Source organism: Mesoplodon mirus (assembly GCF_964341445.2).
Source record: "Mesoplodon mirus genome assembly, chromosome: 20".
NCBI classification, from domain to species: domain Eukaryota; kingdom Metazoa; phylum Chordata; class Mammalia; order Artiodactyla; family Ziphiidae; genus Mesoplodon; species Mesoplodon mirus.
The window spans coordinates 16,410,894-16,429,885 of NC_138996.1; the positions used below are offsets into that span (position 1 = coordinate 16,410,894).

At 38.7% G+C, this 18,992-nt stretch overlaps 1 protein-coding gene and 1 pseudogene across 2 annotated transcripts in view; one reads left to right on the top strand and one right to left on the bottom strand.

Annotated features, from left to right (window-relative positions):
* Positions 1–18,992, bottom strand: part of NRG1 (neuregulin 1) — a gene marked incomplete at its 5' end in the record, with an annotated part of 1,029,511 nt that overhangs the window by 364,363 nt on the left and 646,156 nt on the right. The window lies entirely within an intron of this gene.
* Positions 8,325–18,174, top strand: LOC309795873 (ribonuclease H1-like; annotated as a pseudogene). The gene is made up of 2 exons: positions 8,325–8,597; positions 17,439–18,174. The product of its transcript is annotated as a ribonuclease H1-like (transcript).

Consider the following 18,992-nt stretch of genomic DNA (forward strand, 5'->3'; position numbering starts at 1 on the left):
AGAAGCAGCCCCACAGCAAGGGGAAGAGAGAACACAGCTCCTCAGATAGAAAAACCAAAGCCTGAAAAATAAGCAGTGAAGAGGGCACAGCCTCACATCCATGGAAACTCAAAGTTCGCTTTTTAAGGACAAAAGCCTTGATCCATTTCTTCCTGGGAACCCTGCCAGTCTTTCAAAATAGTAAATGACATGATAGAGTAACACATGGAAAAAGCAGCATAGGAGATTTCACTATGGATTGTCTGCATGTCTGCATATGTATCTCACAAACATGCATGTTACAAGTGTATACAAAAGAGAATGAGGGGCTTCCCTGGTGGCGCAGTGGTTGAGAGTCCGCCTGCCGATGCAGGGGACACGGGTTCGTGCCCCGATCCCGGAAGATCCCACATGCCGCGGAGCGGCTGGGCCCGCGAGCCATGGCCGTGGAGCCTGTGTGTCCGGAGCCTGTGCTCCGCAACGGGAGAGGCCACAGCAGTGAGAGGCCCGCGTACAGCAAAAAAAAAAAAAGAAAAAAAAAAAAGAGAATGAGATACATAAGAATCCTAACAGGAATCTCTGAGGGCCATGTTAAGGGGTGATTTTAATGATCTCTATCATACCTTTCTATACCTTTCCATCTTTCTATAGTTTCCAAATTTTCTAAAGTAAGCTCATGTCATATACACACATCACATATACATACACACACACACAATGGAATATTACTCAGTCATAAAAAATGAAATAATACCATTTGCAGCAACATGCATGGACCTAGAGATTATCATAGTAAGTGAAGTAAGTCAGACAGTGAAAGACAAATATCATGTGATATTGCTTATATGTGGAATCTAAAAAAAAAGCTACAAATGAACTTATTTACAAAACAGAAATAAACCCACAGACATAGAAAACAAACCTATGGTTACCAAAGGGGATAGCAGGGTGGGGAGGGATAAACCAGGAGTTTGGGATTAACATATACACACTACTATATATAAAACAGATAACCAACAAGGACCTACTGTATAGCCCAGGAAACTCTACTAAATATTCTGTAATAACCTATAAGGGAAAAGACTCTGGAAAATAAAAAATATTTATATATATATGAATCACTGTGCTGTACACCTGGAACTTACACAACATTGTAAATCAACTATATTCCAATATAAAAATAAAGTAAGTTCATGTTATTTTTACAGTTAAAATTACTACTTGACAAGGTAGGAGCGGGGGGTGAATGAAACCTATAATACACAAGGAAAAAAAACTTGATTTACCATCTATTGAGCCAGGAAGAATGAGAGAAAGAAGAAATCAAGAAAGACAAAACTGACAACTCTTTTAGAATAGGGTGGCATCTTCTAGTTCATCCACTTAACCCCCTACATTAATTAGTAGGTGAAGAAATGAATAGAGATACTTTTAATGGAGAGGAAATTAACTTCAGTCTTTCTCTTCCCTACTCAGAAGTTGTTACTGTTCACCTGAGAAAATGACTGTGAACTAACCTACTTAAAATAAGCTTTTCCATTGGAAGTTGTGTTTTTTTTAAATGACTCATAGGCCTGTAGCTGTATTCTGACATTCTAGTCCATTTAATAATAGTCAAATGCATAAAGTTCTGAAAAATAAGAGTTTTGAGGAGTAGCTGACCTCATCTGATGTTAAAAAAATATATAAAATATAGTGACCAAAACAGTGTGGTATGAGCTTATGAGTAGAAAGACAGAAAAATGAAATCAAACGGAGAGTCTTGTAAAAGCCCTACCTGTGAAAAAGAATGTAAGTATATGATAAACGTGCCATGGCATATCAGTGAGGAAAAATTAATCATTTAATAAATGTTGTTGAAGTAATTAAGTAGCCTTCCACACCAGGGGTAAGCAAACTATAGTTTGCTGGCCAAATCCTGCCAGCTTCTTGTTATATACAGGCTTTATTGGAATTCAGCTATGCCCATATGTTTACGAGTTATCTGTGGCTACTTTTTCACGGCAGAGTTGAGTAGCTACCCAAGACCATGTTGTTTACTATTTAGCCATTTATGGAAAAGTTTGCTGACTCATGATCTAGAGGAATAAAAATGTTGAAAATCTACTTCATTTTTATAACCAAACAAAATCCAGATGGGTCAAAAAGCAGAATAAAAAAAGAAATCATAAAAGTACAAGAATTCATTATTTCAGAGGTATTTTTTTTCTAAATAATACTGGAGTGGAAAAGCCCATGTGTGAAGAATGACAAATCCAACCACATAAATACTAAATAAAAGATGCAAGTCAAAAAAAATCCAAATAAAGACAAGAGGCAAGTGGCAAACAAACAACAAAATATATGCAACTTATTGTGATGAGAAGGGCTAATTTTTCTAGCCTATACAAAAACGTCCTCTAATCAATAAGAAAGAGGCTATCTATCAAATAGAAAATGAACCAAGGCTATCAAGAGGTAGTTCAGGGACTTCCCTGGAGGCTCAGTGGTTAAGAATCTGCCTGCCAATGCAGGGGACACGGGTTCGAGCCCTGGTCCGGGAAGGTCCCACATGCTGCGGAGCAACTAAGCCCCTGCACCACAACTACTGAGCCTGCACTCTAGAGCCCGCGAGCCACAATTACTGAGCCTGTGTGCTGCAACTACTGAACCCTGTGCGCCTAGAGCCCGTGCTCCGCAAAAGAGAAGCCACTGCAATGAGAAGCCAGCACACCACAACAAAGAGTAGCCCCTGCTCGCCGCAACTAGAGAAAGCCCACATGCAGCAATGAAGACCCAGCATAGCCAAAAATTAAAAAAAAAAAAAGAGGCAGTCCAAAGGAAAGAAGATACATTTCACTGTTAAACATGTGAAAAGAAGCTTGAAATCAGTCACAGCAAGAGGAATACAAATTGAAATGTCTGTGAGATGCCATTTCTCACTTATCAGCTGGTCAAATATTAAAAGTTTGGTAACAAACAATGCAGGAACAGGCATTCTCATACATAATTGGTTAGAGTAAAAGTTGGTAAGTCTAAAGAGGGCAATTTAGCCTTATTTATCAAATTTTTAAATGCAGACTTATACCTCACAATTCCAATTCTGAGAAGTTCCATAGGTATACTAACCCGCATTAAAAAAAAAAGTTACAAGTACAAGGATATTCATTGCAAATTGTTTGTACTAGGAGAAGACTGAAACCACTCAGATAGCTACCAAAACAATACAATAAAATACAGCACACCCAAACATGAAATTATCAAAATACCATGCATTAAAAATAATAAAAAAACTATGTATGTATGATTTGGAACAATCTCCAAAATGTTTTGTTAAGTGAAAAAAAGCAGGATGTAGAAGTATGAACTTGACGTCTTTTTTTATTTTATCTTTTATCTTGCACATGCATAGATTATCTTGGGAAAGATAAAAACTGGAAAGGAATAAGCACAATTTGGTATATTCATAAAGCTATTATATATATATATATATATATATATATATAAACTGGAAAGGAATAAGCACAATTTGGTATATATATATTATATATATATATGAAAACTGGAAAAGAATATATATATATATATCAAATTGTGCTTATTCCTTTCCAGTTTTCATTCCTTTCCACACACACAATGGAATATTATTTAGCCTTTAAAAAGGAGGAAATCCTGATATACCCTACAACACAGAGAAACTTTGAGGACATTATGCTAAATAAAATAAGCCAGTCACAAAAAGACGAATAATGTATGATTCCACTTATATAAGATACTCAGAGTAGTCAAAAATCATAGAGACAGAAAGTAGAATGGTAGTTTCCAGGGGTTGGGGGTGGAGAAGGGGAATGGGTAATTCTTAATGGGGCTAGAATTTGAGTTTTATAAGATGAAAGAACAATGGAGATGGATGGTGGGGATGCTTCAAAGCATTATGAATGTATTTAATGCCACTGAACTGTACTGAAAACAGGTAAGATAGTAAATTTTATGTTATGTTATTTTACACAATAAAAAGTTTAGAAAAAAACCTGGAAGGGAACCAGGTGCTTAAGGAAAGAATGAGAGGAGACTTTTCATAGTACGTTTTCTTGGGCTTTTGGATTTTGTACAAATTGCATGAATTAACTATTTTATGTTTGAAAGTTTATTTTTTCCAACCAATCAATCTATGCACACATATATGTATACGTGTGTATTGTATGATCATTACTGCATTTTAAAAACAACATCACCAACAAAAAAGACCAGTCAGAAGTATGCCAAACTACAAATAACTCAATTTCGTTTCTTTTTATGGCTGAGTAATATTCCATGGTATGTATGTGCCACATCTTCTTTATCCATTCATCTGTCGATGGACACTTAGGTTGCTTCCATGTCCTGGCTATTGTAAATACAGCTGCAATGAATATTTTGGTACGTGACTCTTCTTGAATTACGGTTTTCTCAGGGTATATGCCCAGTAGTGGGATTGCTGGGTCGTATGGTAGTTTTATTTGTAGTTTTTTAAGGAACCTCCGTACTGTTCTCCATAGTGGCTGAGTTATTTGTAGTGAGGTGGATGGACCTAGAGTCTGTCATACAGAGTGAAGTAAGTCAGAGTGAAGTAAGTCAGAAAGAGAAAAACAAATACCATATGCTAACACATATATATGGAATCTAAGGGAAAAAAAAATAGGTCATGAAGCACCTAGGGGTAAGACGGGAATAAAGACACAGACCTACTAGAGAATGGACTTGAGGATAAGGGGAGGGGGAAGGGTCAGCTGGGACAAAATGGGAGAGTGGCATGGACATATATACACTACCAAACGTAAAATAGATAGCTAGTGGGAAGCAGGCGCATAGCACAGGGAGATCAGCTTGGTGCTTTGTGACCACCTAGAGGGGTGGGATAGGGAGGGTGGGAGGGAGACGCAAGAGGGAGGAGATACGGGGATGTATGTATACGTATAGCTGATTCACTTTGTTATACAGCAGAAACTAACACACCATTGTAAAGCAATTATACTCCAATAAATAGGTTAAAAAAACAAGTGTGCCAAAGTGATAATAGGTGCTATTGGCTGGTGGGACTCTAGGTGCTTCTTTTTGTTCCATTTTTTTTTAAATTTACATTTACAGTATACTTCACCATTTTTAGTGTGCAGTTCTGCAAGATTAACGTGTACAGCTGTGTAACTTTCAAAATCAAAATATAGAAAAGTTCCTATAGTTTCCTTATTCCCTTTTGTGGTCACCTCACCCCAGTCCCTGGCAATCATTGATCTATGTTCTGCTATAGTTTATTTTTTATCTTTTTTTTATAACTGAATTCTACATTTGGGACTCATTTGAAGGGCTTGGGGAGAGAGAGACAAAAATGAACAGAGACAGAGAAAGAGATCTTTTTTTATCATTTGCCAAAATGCTCTTTGCTAATCTTGTTCCAATAAAGGCCTATCTGGCTAGTGGGAAAGCTACGTTAGCAACGAAGTTGACTTATTTATCATAAAATTTATCCATCTATGAAAAGACTCCAGGACTACAGACTTGGAGCCTAGAGCTCCCATTAGAGAAATTACACCAGTTTTCTAAGTTTTATAACCATATGTAAGTAAATCTCTTCAGAGTGGAAGGAAGTTCTTCAGGGGATGAGTTACAAGAAGCCCTTGTATTTGTGTGCTGATCGATGCATTTTGGTGCACTTACACAGCCATTATTTCAAAGGATGCCCACAGCAGTGCAGGAAGGAGGGGAAGGTAGATGCTGTTCTTCCCATTTGAGAGATGTAGGAAGCGGAGTCCTGAGAAGCTGGTTGCTGACCTGAATATCATCTCCATTGTTCTTTTTTAAAAACTTTTTATTTGATATCGGAGTACAGTTGATTAACCATGTGGTGTTAGTTTCAGGTGTCCAGCAGAGTGATTCAGTTATACATATACATGTAACTATTCTTTTTCAGAATCTTTTCCCATTTAGGTTGTAACATAATATTGAGTGAAGTTAAGTCAGGCAGAGAAAGAGAAGCATCGTATGATATTGCTTATATGCAGAAGCTAAAAAGAAATGATACTTTTTTACAAAACAGTTTTTACAGATAAGTTGTAAATGAACTTATTTACAAAACCGAAACAGACTCACAGACTTAGAGAAGGATCTTATGGTTACGGGGTCGGGAATGGAGGGCAGGGAAGGATGGTGGTGGGAGAGATCGCTAGGGAGTTTGGGATCGACATGTACACACTGCTCTATTTAAAATAGATACCCAACAAGGTTCCCTATAGCACAGGGAACTCTGCTCAACGTCATCTCCACTGTTCTTAACCAAGCATCGCTTGTCAGCTTGTAATGAGACTTTGAGAAGACATTTTTACAATATGGAAAAAGTGTGAAGATTCAGACAACAAGGCATATGTTTATGAGGGGCCGAGAGGAATACAAACAATCAGGATTCACTCAGACTAATGGACTGAAGTCCCAACAGCGTGGGCAGAGTTAATTGCACACCCACCGTGTGAGAGGACGGGCGGGGGCTCATGGGGTCCTTGATTGGGCTAATGAGAGCCCCTCTGCTCTGGTCAAAGACCTGCCGGGCTTCCTCCCCTGGAAAGCAGGGCTTTGAGTGCTCATGACGTCCTCATGAGCAACTGTTACACAAGAAGTGCCTTTGCTGTCTTAGAAAAGAGTTAAATTTGTTCTACCATCATTTCTTTCTTTTTATTGAGGTATAGCTGCTTTACAATATTGTGCTACTTTCCACTGCACAGCGAGGTGAATCAGCTATATGCATACCTATATCCCCTCTTTTTGGGATTTCCTTCCCATTTAGGTCACCACAGAGCATTGAGTAGAGTTCCCTGCGCTATACAGCAGGTTCTCATTAGTTATCTGTTTTATACATAGTAGTGTATATATGTCAATCCCCATCTCCCAATTCATCCTGCCCTCCCCTCCCCCCGCCCTTGGTATCCATACGTTTGTTCTCTACATCTGTGTCTCTATTTCTGCTTTGCAAATAGGTTGATCTGTACCATTTTTCTAGATTCCATCATTTCTGATTTTTCACTAGATCTTCCATGACATCTGTACCACTTCTGCTTCATAGACTGCATCTTTTCAAGTATTTTGCAAGATCTTTTGCTTTGTAATCTGAGAGTGTTTACTTGGCACGAGATTGTGAAAAGTTGCGCTATTCTTTAGGAGGGACTCTTTACTTTTGATTTCTCTTAGCAGAAAAGGAAACTTAAAAGATCGTGCTTGTCCCAGTAGCTCATGGTACACCAGAATGTATTTCACAGACACAGTGCAGTATCTTAACCATACAAAGAGCATTAGAGCCAAAGTACCACAAAGTGCATTGCAAAATATTAGATAATGACATCTCATGCCTAAAGCCTTAAAAAAATAAAGCAATAAAAACCTACTTGGCTGAATAACACTTCTTCACGACATTGCATGTCCTGTGCATATCGTGAATGTAGAAAATGTAAAAAGTATATCTGTGCTGTTGAGTAAATAATATTCAGTAAATATTTACTGGGTGGTATTTATTATGTGCTGAATAGCAATAGACACAACAGACGCAATGTCTACTTTCCCAGAGTTTATAATCCATCAGGGAGTCAGATATTAATCAAATACTCAAGTAATTACGTAATAACAATTGTGATGAGGGCTATGACACACAGGGAGCTGTAAGAACCATATGTTAGTGATGGTTTTGGAGGTCAAAATGACATAATACCAGCAATTCAATAGAGTTCAATCTATAGTGGGTTAGAATGGGGACTTGAACCAAATCAGGAGGGGGATTATGGCCAGGGCAGACATCCCCAAGAAAGTGATATTTGAGCTGGAGGGTGAGTGGGAGGTAGCTTTGTGATGGGACATAGGACGCCTCTTAGGCACAGAAAGCAGCCTGAGTGAAGTGAGGGAAGGGCTTGGAGAGGGCAGCAGGGAAGCAGGAATGGAGCACAGACTGAGAGGAAGAGCAGCTTGCAATGGAGCTGGAGAATGAGGTATTGGCAAGACCATGCAGGGCCTTGAAGGCTCTGTTAAGATTTTGAGCTTGGATTTTACCCCAAGACCAGTGGAAACCCATTTAAGGGTTGTGAGTCCTGAAAGAGGAGGGATGTGGCAACTATCTCAGGGTCCCTAAGGCTACTTAAGGAAAAGTCTGGAATCGCTTAGGTAAAACAGCCAAGTAAGTCAAGACAATCGTTGGGGCCAGAGCTGGACCAAAAGGAGAGACGGACAACCGGACAGTTTTGGAGGATGCTCATCAGTAAGAGATGTATCAATATCACTGGGCCTGCAATGGGATGAGAAACCAACATTACAAGGAGAATTTTCATGGAATGTGCTGCATGTGGCTGCGAGGGATGAAGGCTTGGTACCACTACACCATATGTGAGCGCAATAACACACGTGTGGCTTACTGCACAGCCTATTATGTAAGTGGCTTCTGGGTACAGGCAGCCCTTCTGTTTGGATCGATGGGATATTCAAGTTCAAGGTCAGAGAAGACTCGGGCCACCACTGGTCATCCTTCTCCATCTCCTCCCTCATTAAACCCGGCCCCTATGCTTAAGAAATGCCAAACACACTTCAAAAACAGCATTCCAAAATGGCACCGTGCTACTTGCCCATTCAGGGTATGCACCAGTCTCTCCAAAATAAGGGTACGTGAGTGGCAGTAAGTCCTTGACTCCTTGGCAATGGCGGAGAAGAGGAAGGTCAATCAGATTTTACATCTGAAGAGCCCCATACAATACAGCATGTTTTTTATGTACAAAAGCTTTGCCCTCACCATATGTATGCAATAGTCTATGGAAGCCATAAGGACATTGAAACTCAGGGCAGTTGAGGTCATTTTTTAAAGGCCATACACCTGGTGGCAGAGCTAAGACCAAATCTGGGACTCTCTGAAATGAAGTTTGGTGCTTTTAGTTCTTGCATATGTCACAGAGGTGCCAAGAGCCAGCTTTACTCCCCAGTCACAGTCAAACCCCCATGTTTCTGGCATGCAGGCTTTGTTTTCTATTCCAACCATCTGGAACTGAAGGCAGGCTGATCATATCATTAACTTCTGAGTCCTTGGGTATGGCTGAGGGAACCCAGGGGCACTGTTAGGAGAGGACCTGGGCTTTGCCATGGACAAACAACAGAACGTCAGCACAAAGGAACACACTGGTTCAGGTTTTGTAGGGCGTGAGCTGCATATCATTTCAAGAACTATGAAGAAGAATGCAAAATTATAAATACAAATTATGAGGGACAAGAGTGCATACTTATTTAAAATAATAAAAGAAAATCCACCAATTACAAAATCTAAAAATCTGACAAAACCACACACATGATAAAATTCACAAAAACAATTAACTGCCTGATACACATTTATATATTTCTCCCTACCTTTTTTCTCCCTCAATATTTTTTGATTCCCTCTTTACCTGACAATAATTTTGTAATATTTTTTTCCATAGGGAAAAATGAGAGTCAGTCTTTAACATGATTGATTTAAATGTGTTTTTCTTTACTATTAATAATTAAATGAGCTTCTTTCAACTTCACAACTTATTTTGACAATGCCCTATAAATCTTCAGGGTTGTCAAATTTCAGAAAACCTCTATTATATTTTCTTCCTATATTAGTTGTTACAGACACACTCACAGTTTATGGCACTATTACAGGTTTGTGCCCTACAAGCATCAAAATTCTGATGAATTTAATTTCTTGCAATTCCCATTGCAAAAGAAAAAACCAATTTGGTGAATGTATAATTGCATTCACTGACTTATTATGGATATTCTTGACAGAATAGAATTTCCATTTTAACTAGATATCCATGGAACTGAATCCTCTGGTCATAATTCCACATGTCAGATGTCTGGTAGAATTTTCCATGGGCTAGCTTCTGGCTCCATACATTTCACGACTTGTCCTGTCATGGTTCATATCCCACCGTTGCTTGGCACACAAGGACACATTCATTCACAATACAATCTCTGGCCTTGCATCTTCTTGACATGATGCCATGTGAGTCAGCAGAGTGGGTTTTAGCATATTTCTGGAAGCATTTCCTACTCTGAGATACCTTGAAATAGTAGACATCACACTAAGCACCAGATAAATGTATCTCCAACTCAATTTTCCCTCAGTTGCATTCCAAAATGCCCAGGGCTCTTCCAACTCCACCTACACAAGGAGAATATTTTGGAGGGAAAATCAGAATGGAAAGAGACCATGGTCTTAATGAATTGTAGTTTAATGGCATTACCTTGCAAATTTTACATAACTGTGTAAGCATGTGAATACACGGCTAGGACTCCTTGTCTTGGATTCCTGGAAAAGGCCATGTAAGGGAGGAGTTTAGACTTCATTGGCTTCATGGTAAAGCCTCAGAGCACAAGGACCTCTGTCTTTCTAGGTTTATCTGTGATAGGGCAATACTAATCCATGCGTAGGAATATAAAAATTCTTGAAAATTAAAAAATATATATACTACTAATTGTCAAGAAGTTGACAAACTAAGGCCCTCCGCATTGGTGATAATTTTCAATGTAAGTTTCCATCAGCCTCCAAGGGTGAATGAATCACGATGACATGGTTTCCTTATCTAGTTATATACCCGTTTCCATCTCTTATTTTATCTTCGTACTGGGATACAAGGTCAGCCCTATTATCCCCATTTTACAGATAATGAACCTGAGGATCTTAGATGCTTACGTGGGCTCATCCTGTTTGTAAATATTATCTTAATTCATCTTCCACCCACCAGACTCTCCAGCAAGGCAAGTGCAAAGAGGGCTGTTTACCCTCCTTGAAATCTTATATCAATAGTTCCTTCAGCCTAGAAACAAAAGGAAGCCCATCTCACCTCTGCCCTCTGCCCCAGTGATTTCTTAGATTTTGTGACACTGCATTATGCTGATATTCTCTCTCTCTCTCTTTTTTAAACAGAAGATGGGGACTCTCTCCTTCCCTCAGTCTTTAATTGTTTGATATCGGGGTTCTGTCCTTGGTCCTCTTCTAATTTTATTTAATTATTTTTATATTGAAGCATAGTTGATTTACAATATTACATTAGTTTCAGGTGTGCAGCATAGTGATTCATTATTTTTACAGATTATACTCCATTAAAAGTTATTACAAGATAATGGTTATAATTCCCTGTGCTGTACAATATATCTTTGGTGCTTATCTATTTTATACATAGTAGTTTGTATCTCTTAATCCCATGCCCCTAATATTCCCCTCCCCACTTCCCTCTCCTCTTTGGTAACCACTAGTTTGTTTTCTCTATTTGTGAGTCTGTTTCTGTTTTGCACATATATATTCATCTGTATTATTTTTTAGATTCCACATAAAAGTGATATCATACAGTATTTCTTTTTCTCTGACATTTCACTAAGCATAATATTCTCCAGGTCCATCCATGTTGCTGCCAATGGCCGAACGTCATTCTTTTTTATGGCTGAGTAGCATATATATACCACATCTCCTTTATCCACTTGTCTGTCGACGGACACTTAGGTTGCTTCCATGTCTTGGCTATTGTAAATAGTGCTGCTATGAACATTGGGGTGAATGTATCTTTCTGAATTAGTGTTTTTGTTTTTCAGATATATACCCAGGAGTGGAATTGCTGGATCATGTGGTAGTTCTATTTTTAGCTTTTTGAGGAGCTCTACACTGTTCTCCATACTGGCTGCACTAAGTGACATTCCCACCCACAGTGTAGGAGGGTTCCCTTCTCTCCACACCCTCTCCAGCATTTGTTATTTGTAGACTTTTTGATGATGGCCATTCTGACCGGTGTGAGGTGATACCTCATTGTTGTTCTGAGGCCCTCTTCCTACTTTAAACACTCTCCCTGGGTGACCTCATGAGTTCCCAAGGCTTTAGAAACCAGCTATATGTTCATATCTCCCAAATGTGTGCCTCTACTGTTAGACGTCTGCTCTGCAGCTACCTATGAATACCTTTACGATGATCTCTGCAAAATGGAGCATCTATGAGATTTTGAGATTTATCTCCTGCCGGGTTCTTCTTAATTCACTCTACTCCTTTTATGCCGACCTTCTTTAGTATCTTGTAGATAGTTCCTTTCCAGTTCAGATCTTCACTTGGTATTTCTTCTTCCTTAAACACTTTTCCACACCTTCCCCATTCATTTGTCCCTTAATACTCAGATCAAATGTGACTTCTATGGGAACACTCTCTCTGACTCCTCCCCCAGAGACAGAGTGGGGAGCTGCTCCCATGACTTTTCTTAAGTGTCATTCCATCAGTGAGTATTATTTTGGGTGGCAATGGTCACAGATCCAACCACAGTGGCTTAAATGCACAAAGGTTTATTCTCCCATGTAAAAGAAGTCAGCTGGAGGCTGTCTGGGGCTGATATCCTGGTTCCACAATCACTAGAATCCTGACCTCCTAGTATTCTCAAGGTTACTTCATAATCCAGAATTGCTGCGGTCGCTCCAGCTGTTTCATTAGCCTTCTTGGAAGGGAGGAAAGCTAAAAGTATCCCTCTTCTGGCTTAGTCATTTCCTTTAAAGGAGTCCTCTTGGAAATTTCACTGAATACTTACTTATGCTTGTATCTCATTGGCCAGAACTTAGTCATATAGCCACATCTAGCTACAAAAGAGGCTGGAAGTTTTGGTTTTCTAATCGAGTACAATTAAAGGGCTCTGTTTCTAATGAAAACTGGGAAGATGTTATGCTGGGGTAGGTAACTGGCAGTCTGCCACACCTTTCTGTGTACACATCACACCTCTTTTTAAATTATCTGTTTAATTTTCTGAATCTCGCACTCGGCTGAAAGCTCCAAAGAAGGGAATATGTTTTATCCATTTTTCTATTCCCAATGCCTGGCACAGTGGCTACCAACTAATAGGTCCTTAATAACAATTTAGTAAATAGATGATTTAGTTGTGAGAAAACTATTATTGTTATTAAGCGAATTAACATATTCCATAAGGCGCTAGGAAGAAAGAGACTCTCTGCCTTGTAGAAAGGAGAAAGAGGAGGAAGGGCACAAATGGCCACACAATTACGTAATCATGTCAAATTAGATCTTGGTTTATAAAAGCAGGACATGCTGGAAAAAGATCTTTTGTTGAGTGAACTCAGTAAAAGGGAAATGAATCTTCAAACATACGTTAACTCATGTCTATTTATGGTGAAGACAGAAAGTAAGTGGAAGACGATATATTATGGACATTCTTGAATGTTCATCACTGTTTTAAAACGTTAGCATTTCATTTTCAGCCGATGTTATTTTCTCTCTTGCTCTCCTGTCTAGTTTTAAATACTTTGTTGTACTCAGAGTTTGGGATGATGTATTCTGAGGAGTTTTATAAATCATTTATTTTCTTTCTCACTTATTTCTTCTCTTCTGACAAGTTGTAACTAATGCTTTGGTCAAGGACACAGAACAATGCAATTTCTATCCTCTGGCTGCATGAAAGCAAGTTCACAAGGCTTGGACTAGAGCTCAGTTGCCCCAATGAGCACCATCATCATGCTTCTCTTCCTCCTAAGCCAGCTTCACTAAACTGAGAGACCCTGCCATGATTTTAAACCAGAGTCATAAAAACCAGCATTTAATATTCCTGTGAGAGCACTGCAGACTCCAAGAATACATATTTACATGTTGACTTAATCTATTGGATGTTAGCTCTTTTCACCAAGAGAACTCCCTTTGCAATTTTCAAGGCCTCCTAATAGTTCTCTCTTCAAAAAAATTGTTTTTCTTAGATATTGAAAGTGTGTGCTCCTGTGATGGTTATAATCTCTTCATTTTAGAATGCATTGTGCCCCACAATGAAATTAAGGAAAGGACTTTACTGTCTAATTATTTCCTGTGAGGTGTGTTTTCCCAGCTAGACTCCAAATTCCTTGAATTTCAGGATGATGTTTCATGATTTTATATAGCCTGATAATAATGTTGACTATACAGTCAACATCCAATTGCTACTTGTGCTTTGAACCAAGGGTTGTAAAATGAGGATTATGAGGAATGTAACTTATGGTGAACATTTAAACATTTCTCTTCATGTATTTGAATGCAATATATAATCTTCCCCTTCATGTCTTTCACCAACTGATAAAGCAAGCATTTCTGAAGTGCCCACCAACTCTCGGCATTGCGCTTGGATAGCCTGGATTCACACAGGAGTCAGGCACTGCCTGGGAGAGACCAGACTGTATTCCACTTCTAAGGCCCTGTTTTCTCCTACTAATCATAATCTCCTCGGCATCTCTTACACACACACACACACACACACACACACACACACACACCCCTTGTCTCCGCCTTCCTTTGAACAGATACCTCATACACCTTCATCTGGAAGACGATTAACACTTTGCTGAGTTCACTGAACTTCTCTCTCTAGACTATTTTGTGATCACCCAAGTCCACTGTAGGAACTATGAAAATATGGAAAAACACAAAGGTTGAAATAAAACAACCTATAAAGACACAACCAAGAGGCAGAAAAACCTCTTTTTTGCTAAGCGTTTTGTGAATCTGTTTCTTTCTCCTCTTCCTTCCCTCCCTCCCTCCCTCCTCCCTCCTTCCCTCCCTCCTTCCCTCCTTCCCTCCCTCCCTCCCTCCTTCCCTCCTTCCTTCCCTCCCTCCCTCCTTCCCTCCCTCCCTCCCTCCTTCCCTCCTTCCCTCCTTCCCTTCCTTCTCTTCCTTCCTCCTCCTTCCCTGTTTTCTTTTGAGGGGGTGAAACACTAGTTTATATGATTTGCCCTTTTACAATGGGGATGTTCTATTAAGTCATTATTGTTTTAAAAGACCTTTTAATATAAACCTTTTATATTTATGGCAAATATCACCTCCTTTGCTACCTGACTTATAATTTTATAATGTATTTTAACATAAACCTTTAAATTTTTAAAAAATAAATCAAGTCAACCATCCTTTTATTTAAAAAATTTTGTCTTCAATTTATGCTTAGAAAGGGTTTTTCTATTCAAGATCAGATAATTACATAGTTTTCTATAGTTTCTTTTATCTTTTAAATTATTAGATTAAATCAATCTCCCTACCCTCCGTCTCCAGGCAACAACTGAGACAGCTTTCTGCATAGATTAGTTTGCCTTCTTTGGAATTTTAGATAAATGAATTATACAATATGCACTCCTATTTGGTCTGTCTTCTTTCACTCAGCATAATTATTTTGTATCATTCATGTTGTAGCATTATGTCAACAGTTCATTCCTTTTTAGTACTGTTGTAATAAATAATGTAATTATAATGTAATAAGAATGCAATTAGTATTGTATGTACATGACACAATTTGTTTATACAATCATCTCCTGATGGACATTTGGGATGTTTCCAATTTTGGCCATGTAAAAATAAAGCTGTTATGAATATTTGTGTACAACTCTTTGTGTGGACACATGCTTTCATTTCTCTTGATTAAATACTTAGGAATGGAATGGCTGGGTTATATGGGAAGTATATGTTTAACTTATTAAGATGGCTGCCAAAATGTTTTCCAAAGTGGTTGTACCATTTTATGTTCCTGCCAGCAGTGAATGAGGATTCCACTTTCCCTATATCCTTTCTAACACTTACTATAGTCAGTCTTTTAAATTTTAGACATTCTAATTAGGTATTTAGGATTATCTCATTTTGATTTTAATTTTAAGTTCCCTAATCACAAGTGCTGTTTGGCATGTTTTTATGTGCTTTTGGTTATTCATATATTTTTGATGAAGTGTATATATTAAAATATTTTACCCATTTTATTGGGCATTTTGTTTTCTTTTTATTGATTATTATAATAAGTAAATTATTACTTTATTATTATAATAAATTATAATTGTCAAATAAAATCATTATAACTATAACATTATAGCTTTATAATTATAAATTTATTATAGTTTTATTACATATACAATTATTTTACATTAAAAATCATTATTTTATTTAATTTTACTCTTAATTATTACTTTCTTTTAATTATAAGTACAAATTTAGTATAATTTTATCATTATAATTATTGTTAATGATTGGTAGCTTGGATGTTTGAATCTATTTCATTGGTCTATGTTTTGCTCTGTCACGCTATTTTACTTTCTGTAGCTTTATATTATTTTTTCATGGATAGCACTGCAAGTTTTTTATTCTTTTTAAATTTTATTTATTTATTTATTATTTATTTTTGGCTGCATTGGGTCTTCATCACTGCATGAGGGCTTTTCTCCAGTTGCGGCGCGTGGGCTTCTCATTGCAGTGGCTTCTCTTGCTGCGGAGCACAGGCTCTAGGAGCGTGGGCTTCAGTAGTTGTAGCATGCGGGCTCAGTAGCTGTGGCTCACGGGTTCTAGAGCGCAGGCTCAGTAGTTGTGGCACACGGGCTTAGTTACTCCGTGGGATGTGGGATCTTCCTGGACCAGGGCTCGAACCCGTGTCCCCTGCATTGGCAGGCAGATTCTTAACCACTGTGCCACCAGGGAAGCCCGAGTTTTTTATTCTTAACTGTCATATTTTTGGTGAGAGGAGGACCAGGCTATCCTCATCGTTTATTTCAGAAATTGGTAAAATTTTAAGAAACTCATTTTTTAAAAATCAGAATTGACCTATATTTTTTTATAATTTTGGAAGAAATGAGATCTTTTCAATATTAGGTATTCCTGTCCATTAAAATGGCTCCTTTCTTCACTCGTTCAATATTTTGGATTTGTTTAATTTCTTGCCCATTTCCTAGAAAACCTGAGATATTTAAGGCTTTAGGACTTCCCATTAGCTTGTCCAATGTCAGCCAACAAGAATCACACAATTTTAGAGATTGAAGCTGGAAGACGTTGCAGATCATCGTGTCCAATATCCACACTGGCCGATGAGAAAATAAAGCCCAAAGAACTGAAGCACTTCCTTTATATCTAGAGTATGTTATGTCTCAGTGGTGGTCCCTGACTATTACTTTGGTGGCCCTTCTATTATATCACTATATCTCTCCTATATCTGTTTCCTAAAATTGGCCTCTGTTTTGCTAAGGCCAGTGACCTTGACATGCATTGTATACCCCAAGTTCACTGTGGTAAAAATACCACCTTCCCACAAGTCATGATATATGTGATGGCAATTTACTTGTCCAGTGTCAAGGTAGCAAGACAGGTAGCTCATGGAAATGTAAAGAGGATGTTGCCTAGTGATATGAATCATGGGCTTCCTGGCCTGGGTGGGTTGGGAGCGGGGGGCCCTCAGATGGAGAGATGGAAGCTTTAAGGCACTTCTGTAAGCTGGTCTTGCTACAGGGTGGAATTATAAGATGTAAAGTGGGTTTCTTTATCATCTTGGAAACATTTTTTAAAGACATTGAGTCAACCACAGAGGGGAGATTGCAGGCTTTTCTAAATGACTAGACCTTACTCATTTAGTAGAGTGGATCTTCACCTTTTATGGGTCAAAGGACCCTTAGAGAATCTAGTAAAAAAAAAAATCCAATCCACTTTCCATAAAAAGGCACACACATTTCATACAAACCCTGATGGTTCAGAAGCGCAGAAAAATAAACGCATACAAGAATCACTAGTGAAAGCAAACAAGTGACTTTGTGAGCCCTTGGATTAAAGGTGAAGGTGAAAACGCAGAGTTGTGTGCAAAGCATGCTGCCTTCAGTGAGCAAAGACACATTTTCTTATATGGGGGAATCTGTCACCATCTACAAGGACGGTTGCTGCTCCAGTAATGGGCGGAGGGGGGCTCGAGCAGGAATCGGTGTTTACTGGGGGGCAAGCCATCCTTTAAATGTAGGAATTAGACTTCCTGGGTGACAAACAAACCAAAGAGCAGAGATTCATGCAGCCTGCAAAGCCATCGAACAAGAGAAGGCTCAGAACATCAGTAAGTTGGTTCTCTACACGGACAGCATGTTTACTATCAATGGCATCACTGATTGGGTGTAAGGCTGGAAGAAGAATGGATGGAGGACAAGCACAGGGAAGGAGGTGATCAACAAAGAGGACTTCGTGGAACTGGACAGGCTTGTCCAGGGAATGGACATTCAGTGGATGCATGTTCCTGGACATTCGGGATTTATAGGCAATGAAGAAGCTGACAGATTAGCAAGACAAGGTGCGAAGCAACCTGAAGACTAACCAGGTCCTTTAATTCTTGGAAAAACTTGAGCCAGTGGCTGTTTGTCACCTTTACTTACTGGTGTGAAAAATAAAAGTATAGGCTGGACCACTGCAGTCGATGGGCAAAACAAAACAAAACAAAAAAACCCATCTATGGGTTTCACAAGCCCTGCCACAACTCTTCCCAAGGGTTTCATGTTCTCTTAGTTAAGAATTCCTGGGGAAGAAGGAAGTAGTCTGTTAACTCTTTTAGCATCATCAGGTAAGGAAAGAGAGAAGACATAAATTATGTGTATGTGTGAATGTGAGGATGGGAAGTCTAACCTGGTATGCATTAATCAATATAAAATGGTTTTTCTAAAAATCCGAGTGAACATGTCCCAGGATCAAAAGAAAAACTTGTTTTTTACACTCCTGGAAACAGAGCTCAGGGTACGTCAATTTACTAAGAGTGGACGTGCGACCACAAAATGGGAGGAGGGAACTGAGACAGTAAGAGGTTAAACATTCTCTTTGAACGCAAACAACATTGATTCAATAAATATTTACTGAGCATCTGTTAAGGAAAAGGCACAGTGCTGAGTGGTGAGGACAGAGTGCTTGTCTAGAGAGATGTGGTCACTGCCCTCAAGGAAGACACACATGGTAAAGCCAAAGGGGCTCTAACAGTTATTTATTATAATACAGTGCTATATTAGTTCTATTACTATATAGCATACTAAGACAATTTAAATAGTCATTAGTGTTTCTTATTTGACAGATGAGGAAACAGTGGCCTAGAAAGGGTAAATACTCTTACATCCAGGATTAGAACCCAAGTCTCCTTCTCAGACTTTTAATGAGCACCTTCTGTGTGCCAGGCCCAGGGCTAGATGTCAGCAATCTTTCAATCTGTTAGAGAAATCCCACATCTTCATTAACTAAATGTAAAATGATG